This window comes from Carex rostrata, chromosome 34, assembly GCF_964058835.1.
Source record: "Carex rostrata chromosome 34, lpCarRost1.2, whole genome shotgun sequence".
NCBI classification, from domain to species: domain Eukaryota; kingdom Viridiplantae; phylum Streptophyta; class Magnoliopsida; order Poales; family Cyperaceae; genus Carex; species Carex rostrata.
The window spans coordinates 2,672,196-2,684,169 of record NC_135951.1 but is presented as its reverse complement, the minus strand read 5'-3'; the positions used below and the strand labels follow the sequence as shown (position 1 = coordinate 2,684,169).

Below are 11,974 nucleotides of genomic sequence, written 5' to 3'. Positions count from 1 at the left end.
ATTTTTTTCAGATAGGTAACAAATTACCTTATCTAAATTTGAACCATGCAAAACCAAGGTTCTAAATAGCGATTATAGCGGCATAGCGGGGAGACCAAAACAAAAAGCTATTGCGGATAGCGTAGCTATAGCGGAAGCTATCACACATAGCGATTTCCCTTTTCAAACTTTATATTATATATTTCTACTAATTATCAACATAATCAATATTAGAGAATTGATATAACAACTAAATGACAACTAATCTAAGTCTATACTTTTTATCAATTACGCAAATAAGAAGGAAAAAAAATATAAAAAGTAACATTATTTAATAGTTTATACTTCATGGTATTACATATTATAATAGACAAAGAGCAATTAATTTTATAAGGTAAATGAAGTCAATATACATATTTAAACATTTTATAATTATAATAATAATCAAAATCAGCTTTCAATTGAAACGAACGAGAATAATTTTATAAATGAATACTACAAAAAGAGTAATCAAAATGAAGAATTAGTATTTGAATATTTCTCGATATAGAATGATAGAATAAATCACAAATAAAAATAGAAGCATATAGTTTGGTTTAGTATACTTATCGTAGAAGACCATGTAGCATTAGAAATAAGAATAGAAGTACAGAAGTCCATATAAATTGCAAAAAAAAAACCATGTAGCATAGCGGTAGCTATAGCGGGTCTCATATAGCGATAATAGCGGTCAGCTATTATAGCTATAGCGGTCGTAGCTGAGTTAGCGCAATTTTATCTCATAGCTTAGCGTTTATGGTCCGGAAAAGCTATAGCGTAGCTATAGCGCCGCTATAGCTAGCTATTTAGAAGCCTGTGCAAAACTAATAATTTTCTATCTATCTAACAATAGTAAAAATATTCTAAAAATATATAATATTTTGTCTCCAAGTACATTTTTAAGTAGAATCATATTAATAAGTAATTATGTTGAATTTATGAAACAGAGAAGTGGAATTGAAGAGAGAGAATATATTCGCAAACTTGTGTTTTTCTTATTACAAGATTTCCTATTTATTATTATCAGGCTCAAAACTAGCCGTTAGAACTATTTCTTATTCTAGTAATGACGGTACACGTTGCCGTTATCTTTCTATATTTGAAAATAAGTTTGATTCCTTTTCTATATTTGAACACTCCCTCTCAAACTAGAAATGTATATATCGTACATTCCAATATTGTTTGTAATTCTCTCAAATGGATTTGAGTCCAATCCTCTCCTGATAAATTCTCTCGACCACTTAGAGCCCTACATGCTGCCCTTGCCCGTACAAATAATTTTCTCCATTGAGCAAGGTATTTGTTAGCTTGGAGGTGTTGGTAGCTACTAGTTGTCTTGAGCCATCTTGAATTTTCTTTTCTGAATTTTTTATTTCTGATTTTTTTTTTTTATATATTTTAACAAATTCAAATTAATTATTTGAAACTTAAAAGCAAAGATATGGATCCATAGCACGAACCAATCCTCACATTATAAAGTATCATAATCTCACTCAATAATTGGCCATTAGTGCTATTGAAGAGTTGAAAGTTTAATGTTGCAATAATTGGGTGTCCATAAGTTGTCTCTAACCTTACTTATAAGTCAAATTTTAATTGAGCCAAATAACATACTCAGTTCCGAATTTCAAGCAAATTATAAAACTTAGTCATATGCATATTTTAGTGTAAATATTAATATTTACATAAGAACAAGGACTTTACCACAAATTTGTCCCCCAGTTTGAGACGACTCTAAGATTGGTCAATTGTTCAAGTAGACGCTTCTGCTTTGTGCCTTATCCGCTCACTTTATATTATCAAATCCACATCAAATAATTCTCAAATCCGCACTCTTGCTGGCAAATTGAGAAATACGCCGAACTGAGCTTCTCAACTTCTAAGCAAATAATTTGTTTCTTTAGCCATGCTCATGATTAAAAACTTTGATTTGGCTTTTCTCCTCCTCTTAAAAATCACATTTTCATTCAGCCAAGAAGTGGAATTTACATTCAATGGATTCGCCGGCCCAAATTTAACCCTGGACGGTGAAGCTTACATTGAGTCAAATGGCGTTTTGAGGTTAACAAACGACACGGCTGAAGTATATGGTCGTGCCTTCTACCCCTCTTCAATTCGCTTCGGCAGGACCACCTCTTCCTTCTCAACCACATTTGTATTTGCAATTATACCTTTTCGGCCATATAATTAAAATTTGTGTAATCTGGTTCACTCTATAACGCGCGGGGTCTTTTAACCATATCATCTGCATTAACGTATTGTTTGAGTTAATTTTTTCGGCCATGTAATTAAAATTTGCGCAATCTGATTCACGTATATAATACACAGGGTCTTTTAACATTAATACATATTTATGTCGGACTGATCAGATCTTAACTCACAATTTGAGTTAATTTAGAGGATGTGAATTCCTCTTTTGCGAGTTTTATCTCATAAATCTATTAAATTAACTTCAAATATCAAAATCAAATTGTTAAAATCAATTTACTTCGCGAGTATTATGTTTACATGTCAAACTTATACAAAAAAAATTATTTATTTCTTATAAAGTGAAGAGGTAAAAAATATAATTTATAAGTTAATTTTAATGTGTTAGTTTTCCATTTATTTTTACCGCTTTATTTTACACTAATATATAATTGTAATATATAATTATTTAATGACTGGGTTAAATTGAACCTGACATGCATGGCCCCTTTTAAAAATTATACCAAAGCTTATTGAGGAAGTAATAGGTGATCCCAGAGTGTGCTGGCATAGAAAGATAAAAAATTGTCAACTTGTGCAAGTGTGCCCATTGGACATGTGAAAGGAGAATAATTAGTTCAAACACATGGGGGATATGACTTTGAAAACTTGCCTATCCCATACAATTGGGTTACAAAAGAATAATAAAAAACCAAAAAGAGATAAAATGGAATCTAAATATATATCTAATCCTAGCCGCCTTGTGCTCCTCAACTTCGGACCGTGTGATCTAAAATGGATAAAAAAAAATCTTTCTTGACATTCGTAAATATTTTTTCAAAAAATCTTCAAGTTATATTTTTCTCCAAAATTTTATATATGTTGAACTATTTCAGAATTATACATGTATCTGTACTCGTTAACCATTAGTCTTACCCGATTAAAATTTGTTTTAAAATGGTCAGGTTCTTTTTACAAATATATTATTTTAAAAAACTAATTAATAAATACTTAGAAATTTATCTTTTATAATAAACAGTTATATTTTTAATATACAAGTATGTGACTGCATATTTTTAATATTAAACAGTTATATTTAGTAAAAGTTTGTGCAAATAATTATTATTTTTAATACTTGAGTAGTTTTTTTAACATTTATACTTTTTATATTTCTAAATATATGTCTGAAGATTGTATGAATATATTTCTTGACAGCTTGACTAGCTTTATACTAAATTAATTTAAAATTTATAAATTTTATATAAAAATGTATCACTAATAAAATAAATTGGTTTCAACGAGTTGAATTTCATCGTAGAAAATCAACGCAACAGACTTTGAATTTAATCTTTCAATATTTATAAATATATATATATATCTGTAGGACCTAATCCTATATAATTAATATCTGTTTTTGAATATCTTTGTATCTCGAATTATCTATATAAAATCACTGTAATGCTAGTTCTGAGACGGCTCTTCTGCTTGGTGCCTTATCTCCTCACATGAATAACTAAAATCTGGTCACTTTACATTCTCAAATCCAAAACAACTTCCTGTCAAAGAAATAATTTGTTTCTTTAGCCATGCTCATGTTTAAAAACTATGCTTTGGCTTTTCTCCTCCTCTTAAAAATCACATTCTCATTCAGCCAAGAAGTGGAATTTACATTCAATGGATTCGCTGGTGCAAATTTAACCCGGGACGGTGAAGCTTACATCGAGTCGAATGGCCTTTTGATATTAACAAACGACACGGCTTTAGTAAAAGGTCATTCCTTCTACCCCTCTTCAATTCAATTCGGCAGGCCCACCTCTTCCTTTTCAACCACATTTGTATTTGCAATTATTTCGAAGGACCTTGGCCTCAGCAGCGATGGGATGGCCTTCTTCATCTCACCCTCGAAGAATCTCTCCGGCGCCTTGCCACAACAATACTTGGGCCTCTTCAATGAAGAAAACAACGGCAATCCCACCAACCATATTTTTGCCGTTGAGCTTGACACTGTTAATAACCCTGAGTTCAAAGATACAAATGATAACCATGTTGGCATTGATATAAATAGTTTGAAGTCAGACCAATCGGTTTCTGCCGGCTATTATGTTGATGATTCAGGTGCTTTCCAAAATTTGAGCCTTTTTAGTGGTGAAGCGATGCAAGTATGGGTTGACTACGAGAGCCAAGAGACACAAATTACTGTTGCCTTATCTCCCATTGGAAAGTCTAAGCCAAGAAAACCTCTACTCTCTTATAAATTCAATCTCTCAACAGTTTTGAACGATTCTATGTACATTGGTTTTTCTTCTTCCACTGGCCCTATGGTTAGCTCTCATTATATCCTTGGATGGAGCTTCAAACTAAATGGACCAGCACCATCCATTGACCTATCAAAGTTACCAAAGCTCCCACGTACAACCCCCAAAGGCCGATCAAAAGTCTTACACATAGTGATACCTGTTGCTTCAGCAGCCTTTATTTTTATTTTAGTCACTTTCATTTTCCACTATGTGAAGAAGAAGTTTAAGTACAGAGAAGTGATTGAAGATTGGGAAGTTGATTTTGGTCCACATCGTTTCTCATACAAAGATTTGTACCGAGCAACCAATGGGTTTCAGGAAAAAGAGTTGCTTGGAATTGGTGGATTTGGGAGGGTTTTCAGGGGGGTTTTACCCGTGTCCAAATTGGAAGTTGCAGTCAAGCGATTCACACACGAATCCAACCAAGGTATCAAGGAATTTATTTCAGAGGTTGTGAGTATTGGCCGGCTCCGGCATAGAAACCTTGTTCAATTACTGGGTTATTGCCGGAGTAAAGGGGAGCTCCTTTTGGTATATGATTACATGCCAAATGGGAGTCTTGACAAGTATTTGTATGGTCATGAAAAGCCGATCCTTAATTGGATCCAACGATTCAAAATTATCAAAGGAGTAGCATCAAGTCTTTTATACCTCCATGAGGATTGGGAGCAAGTCGTCATCCACCGAGACATTAAGGCAAGCAATGTTTTATTAGACAGTGATTTAAATGCTAGATTAGGTGACTTCGGCCTTGCAAGATTATATGATCGCGGTATCGACCCTCAAACCACCCATGTGGTAGGTACAATGGGTTATATTGCCCCAGAGCTTGCGAGAACTGGTATGGCAACACCTCTTACTGATGTGTTTGCCTTTGGTGCATTCCTGTTAGAGGTTGTTTGCAGTAAGAGACCAGTGCACCTCGGTGTGCAAGGGGAGCGAATGATTCTAGTCAATTGGGTGTTACAAAACTGGAAATTCGGATCATTAGCGAATATTGTGGATCCAAGATTAGGCGAATGTTTTACAGTTGAGGAGCTAGATATGGTGCTTAAACTAGGTTTGATTTGCTCACATCCACTACCTACTGCCAGGCCGAGCATGCGACAAGCTGTGCAATATCTGGAAGGTGATGTACCCCTACCAGACTTAACTGACATATATATGAATTTTAGCACGCTTACAATGTTTCAGAATGAAGGATTTGATTCTTATGTTATGTCACATCCCTCTACAACGACATCTTTCTCTGGTTTATCTGGTGGTAGATGATAGAACAGACTCTGTGTTTTCTAATTTTTATTTATCTGATAATATTGTGTAATCAGATGTTATTGTTGGAAATTGTAAACATAATTATTAGTCATACGAATGTAGTCCTTAATGTTGGTATTATCTAGAGGTTATGTTGTAGTCTTCTAGGATGTCTTGAGAGATGAAAAAACGTATATTGGAAATAGAGGAGTTTTATGAGAGGATTAAATGTTATTTAGTGGTAGTAGAGTGTGTAGAAATTTATTTGGATTTATATATTATGTAAAGAGTCTTTTCAATGTAAGAGAGTAAGAGAATATTTATATTAGAAGTTAAGTTTTTGTCAGAAGTGTTCCTTTTTCCACTATTAAATATATTAAGTTTATATCAAATACTAATTACAAATTGTTATTAGAACCATGGAAAGCTCTGCAGTGAAATCTTTGGGACAATCTTTGTTGCTGCATCTTACAAAGAACAACTACAATAATTGGGGATGAAGGCCTTGCTCAGTGCACAAGATTCGTGGGAAGTAGTTGAAATCGGCTATAAAGAGCCAGTGGCAACGGCCAATCATACGGCAAACCAATTGAAGAAACCCGTACTAGAGATAAAACCACACTATATCTCATTTTTCAAGCAGTTGATGAATCTGGTTTTGAGAAAATTGCAGGTGGGACAAGATCAAAGGAGGCATGGGAGATACTCGAGAAGGCATACAAAGGTTGCATTTGTCTGTCAAATTACTGATTTGAAGAATTGGGTATTGATCTGTATTGAATAAGGCCTTCATGTAGTCTTGTAGTATTTGTACTCATGTAGTCAAATTACATATTCTTTTTTCTATTTAATTATTTGATTTTTGGTTGCTATATAAATTGATGATTGTAAATATATAGCTAGGTTGCGAGTAGCTAGGTTGTCCAATATAGATGGCACCATCGATCCAAAAGTTTTAAATGTTAGTTTTATATAAAATAGATGTTATATTTTTAGAAAATTCTATCAGTTTGCCATATTGTACTGGATTACTGAGTACCACTATCCATAGCCTTCGGTAGGAGGGGGGAGGGAGAGGACGGAATGGTGCGAAGGAAGCGGAACTGCTGAAGCCTAAAAACCAGTGAAGTCGGTCATTAAAGGAAAGGAAATCTTTCGTAAATTAATGGAAAAATTTCATCATTTTGCCACGGCGAATTCACATCCTCTGTGATATCTCAACTTTTGCTTGTTTTTATAGAAGATGACAACCGTTCAATTATGTTCTGCACGAATCGCAAAGCAAAAATAATACTGGCCCGCACTATTACCAAATAGGCACCGGACACGTCGGTCACACAAAAAATTGAGATATCTCAGAGGATGCCCGGTCAAGTACAATTAGGGTGTACTGTAGAGGAGAAAGCACTCACCAAGGAATCCATTTCGTCTGCATTAACGCATTGTTTGAGTTAATTTTTTCGGCCATATAATTAAAATTTGCGTAATCTGGTTGACGTCTATAATGTGTGGGGTCTTTTAACCATATCATCTGCATTAACGTATTGTTTGAGTTAATTTTTTTGGCATTGTAATTAAAATCTGCGCAATCTGATTCACGTCTATAATGCATGGGATCTTTTAACATTAATACATATTTAAGTCGGACGGATCAGATCTTAACTCACAATTAATTTGAGTTAATTTAGAGGATGTGAATTCCTCACCAAGCTCTTTTGTGAGTTTTATCTCATAAATCTATTAAACTGACTTCAAATAACATAATCAAATTGTTAAAATCAATTTACTTCGCGAGAAATATGTTTACATGTCAAACTTATACAAAAAAAAAATATTTATTTCTTATAAAGTGAAGCGGTAAAAAATATAATTAATTATAAGTTAATTTTAATGTGTTAGTTTTCCATTTATTTTTACCGCTTTATTTTACACTAATATATAATTGTAATATATAATTGTTTAATGACTGGGTTAAATTGAACCTGACATGCATGGTCCCTTTTAAAAATTATGGCAAAGCTTATTGAGGAAGTGGAAGAGGATATAATTAAGGAGCTGGAGGTGCTATAGTTTGTACCTAGTATAACACAACCGGGTGAAGTTAGCTAGACAGCTCATCGATCATTTGGCAACCTCTCAGACTCGCTAATTAAGGTATCCGATCGAGCAGCTGGGGAGATATACGACAATTAATGAATATTAAAAAACAAACAAAATTGAACAATTCAACGGAAAAGTAGCAACAGTCACATATATACTTAATTGGCTGTGCCACCGAAGGGCACCCGATTGAGCTTCATTCTTCATTCTAGGCAATAGCTAAGCAATTGCTAGGTAATAGGTGATCCCAGAGTGTGCTGGATAGAAAGATAAAAAATTGTCAACTCGTGAAAGTGTGGCCATTGGACATGTGAGAGGAGAATAATTAGTACAAACACATGTGCCATTTTGCAGGAATATTATTAATTAATTAAGTCTCCCTCTCCATTAATTAATTAGTTCAAACACATGGACTTTGAAAACTTGCCTATGGCTATGGGCTAGGCATACAATTGGGTTACAAAAGAATAATAAAAAACCAAAAAGAGATAAAATGGAATCTAAATATATATCTAATCCTAGAGCAATGCCCGCATCTGCTACGCTGCTATTCGTGTTAGGTAGCCGCCTTGTGCTCCTCAACTTCGGACCGTGTGATCTAAAATGTATAAAAAAAAATCTTTCTTGACATTCGTAAATATTTTTTCAAAAAATCTTCAAGTTATATTTTATATAAGTTGAACTATTTCAGAATTATACATGTATCTGTACTCGTTTATCATTAGTCTTACCCGATTAAAATTTGTTTTCAAATGGTCAGGTTCTTTTTACAAATATATTATTTTAAAAAACTAATTAATAAATACATAGAAATTTATCTTTTATAATAAATTACTTTGTTTTTAACATTTTTATAGAAAAACAAGTATGTGACTGCATATTTTTAATATTAAACATTGTGTGCAAATAATTATTATTTTTAATACTTGAGTAGTTTTTTTAACATTTATACTTGTTATATTTCTAAATATCTATCTGTTGATTGTATGAATATATTTCTTGATAGCTTGACTTTATATTAAATTAATTTAAAATTTATAAATTTTACATATAAATGTATCACTAATAAAATAAATTGGTTTCAACGAGTTGAATTTCATCGTTGAAAATCAATGCAACAGACTTTGAATTTAATCTTTCCATATATATATATATATATATGTATGTAGGACCTAATCCTATATAATTAATATCTGTTTGTTGAATATCTTTGCATCTCGTCCTTCAAAAGAATATCTTTGCATCTCGAATTATCTATATAAAATCACTGTAATGCTAGTTCTGAGACGGCTCTTCTGCTTGGTGCCTTATCTCCTCACATGAATAAATAATATCTGGTCACTTTATACTCTCTCGAATCCAAAACAACTTCCTGTCAAAGAAATAATTTGTTTCTTTAGCCATGCTCATGATTAAAACCTTTGCTTTGGTTTTTCTCCTCCTCTTAAAAATCACATTCTCATTCAGCCAAGAAGTGGAATTTACATTCAATGGATTCGCTGGTGCAAATTTAACCCTGGACGGTGAAGGTTACATCGAGTCGAATGGCCTTTTGAAATTAACAAACGACAGGGCTGAAGTAAAAGGTCATTCCTTCTACCCCTCTTCAATTCGCTTCGGTAGGCCCACCCCTTCCTTTTCCACCACATTTGTATTTGCAATTATTTCGAAGGACATTGGCCTCAGCAGCGATGGGATGGCCTTCTTCATCTCACCCTCGAAGAATCTCTCCAGCGCCATGCCAGGACAATACTTGGGCCTCTTCAATGAAACCAACGGCAATCCCACCAACCATACTTTTGCCGTTGAGCTTGACACTGTTAATAACCCTGAGTTCAACGATACAAATGATAACCATGTTGGCATTGATATAAATAGTTTGAAGTCAGACCAATCAGATTCTGCCGGCTATTATGTTGATGATTCAGGTGCTTTTCAAAATTTGAGCCTTTCTAGTGGTGAAGCGATGCAAGTATGGGTTGAATACAAGAGCCAAGAGACACAAATTACTGTTGCCCTATCTCCCATTGGAAAGTCTAAGCCAAGAAAACCTCTACTCTCTTATAAATTCAATCTCTCAACAGTTTTGAACGATTCTATGTACATTGGTTTTTCTTCTTCCACTGGCCCTATGGTTAGCTCTCATTATATCCTTGGATGGAGCTTCAAACTAAATGGACCAGCACCATCCATTGACCTATCAAAGTTACCAAAGCTCCCACGTACAACCCCCAAAGGCCGATCAAAAGTCTTACACATAGTGATACCTGTTGCTTCAGCAGCCTTTATTCTTATTTTAGTCACTTTCATTTTCCGCTATGTGAAGAAACACTTTACGTACAGAGAAGTGATTGAAGATTGGGAAGTTGATTTTGGTCCACATCGCTTCTCATACAAAGATTTGTACCAAGCAACCAATGGGTTTGAGGAAAAAGAGTTGCTTGGAATTGGTGGATTTGGGAGGGTTTACAGGGGGGTTTTACCTCTGTCCAAATTGGAAGTTGCAGTCAAGCGATTCACACACGAATCCAACCAAGGTATCAGGGAATTTATTTCAGAGGTTGTGAGTATTGGCCGGCTCCGGCATAGAAACCTTGTTCAATTACTGGGTTATTGCCGGAGTAAAGGGGAGCTCCTTTTGGTATATGATTACATGCCAAATGGGAGTCTTGACAAGTATTTGTATGGTCATGAAAAGCCGATCCTTAATTGGATCCAACGATTCAAAATTATCAAAGGAGTAGCATCAAGTCTTTTATACCTCCATGAGGATTGGGAGCAAGTCGTCATCCACCGAGACATTAAGGCAAGCAATGTTTTATTAGACAGTGATTTAAATGCTAGATTAGGTGACTTCGGCCTTGCAAGATTATATGATCGCGGTATCGACCCTCAAACCACCCATGTGGTAGGTACAATGGGTTATATTGCCCCAGAGCTTGCGAGAACTGGTATGGCAACACCTCTTACTGATGTGTTTGCCTTTGGTGCATTCCTGTTAGAGGTTGTTTGCAGTAAGAGACCAGTGCACCTCGGTGTGCAAGGGGAGCGAATGATTCTAGTCAATTGGGTGTTACAAAACTGGAAATTCGGATCATTAGCGAATATTGTGGATCCAAGATTAGGCGAATGTTTTACAGTTGAGGAGCTAGATATGGTGCTTAAACTAGGTTTGATTTGCTCACATCCACTACCTACTGCCAGGCCGAGCATGCGACAAGCTGTGCAATATCTGGAAGGTGATGTACCCCTACCAGACTTAACTGACATATATATGAATTTTAGCACGCTTACAATGTTTCAGAATGAAGGATTTGATTCTTATGTTATGTCACATCCCTCTACAACGACATCTTTCTCTGGTTTATCAGGTGGTAGATGATAGAACAGACTCTGTGTTTTCTAATTTTTATTTATCTGATAATATTGTGTAATCAGATGTTATTGTTGGAAATTGTAAACATAATTATTAGTCAGATGTAATAATTAATATTGGAACTCTCTGGAATTGTTATAAATGTATTCCTTAATGTTTGTATTATCTAGAGGTCATGTTGTAGTCTTCTAGGATGTCTTGAGAGATGAAAAAACGTATCTGGGAAATAAAGGAGTTTTATGAGAGGATTAAATGTTATTTAGTGGTAGTAGAGTGTGTAGAAATTTATTTGGGTCTATATATTATGTAAAGAGTCTTTTCAATGTAAGAGAGTAAAAGAATATTTATATTAGAAGCTAATTTTCTGTCAGAAAGTGTTCTTTTTTCCACTATTAAATATATTAAGTTTATATCAAATACTAATTACAAATTGTTATTAGAACCATGGAAAGCTCCGTAGTGAAATCGTTGGGACAAGCTTTGGTGCCTCATATTACAAAGAACGACTATGATAATTGGGGTATACAAATGAGGCTTGGCCTTGCTCAGTGCACAAGATGTGTGGGAAGTAGTTGAAGTCAGCTATAAAGAGCCGGCGGCAATGGCCAATCATACGGCAAACCAATTGAAGAAACCCGTATTAGAGATAAAATCACACTTTATCTCATTTTTCAAGCAGTTGATGAATTTGATTTTGAGAAAATTGCAAGTGGGACAAGATCACAGGAGGCATGGGAGATAC

The 11,974-nt window shown here is 34.4% G+C and overlaps 2 pseudogenes across 1 annotated transcript; both read left to right on the top strand.

Annotated features, from left to right (window-relative positions):
- The first annotated feature begins 3,714 nt into the window (after positions 1–3,714).
- LOC144549170 (L-type lectin-domain containing receptor kinase SIT2 pseudogene) lies at positions 3,715–6,077 on the top strand (annotated as a pseudogene).
- Positions 6,078–9,261: 3,184 nt separating this feature from the next.
- LOC144549135 (L-type lectin-domain containing receptor kinase SIT2 pseudogene) lies at positions 9,262–11,403 on the top strand (annotated as a pseudogene). Its single transcript, XR_013509585.1, has one exon. The product of XR_013509585.1 is annotated as an L-type lectin-domain containing receptor kinase SIT2 pseudogene (transcript).
- Positions 11,404–11,974: the final 571 nt, after the last annotated feature.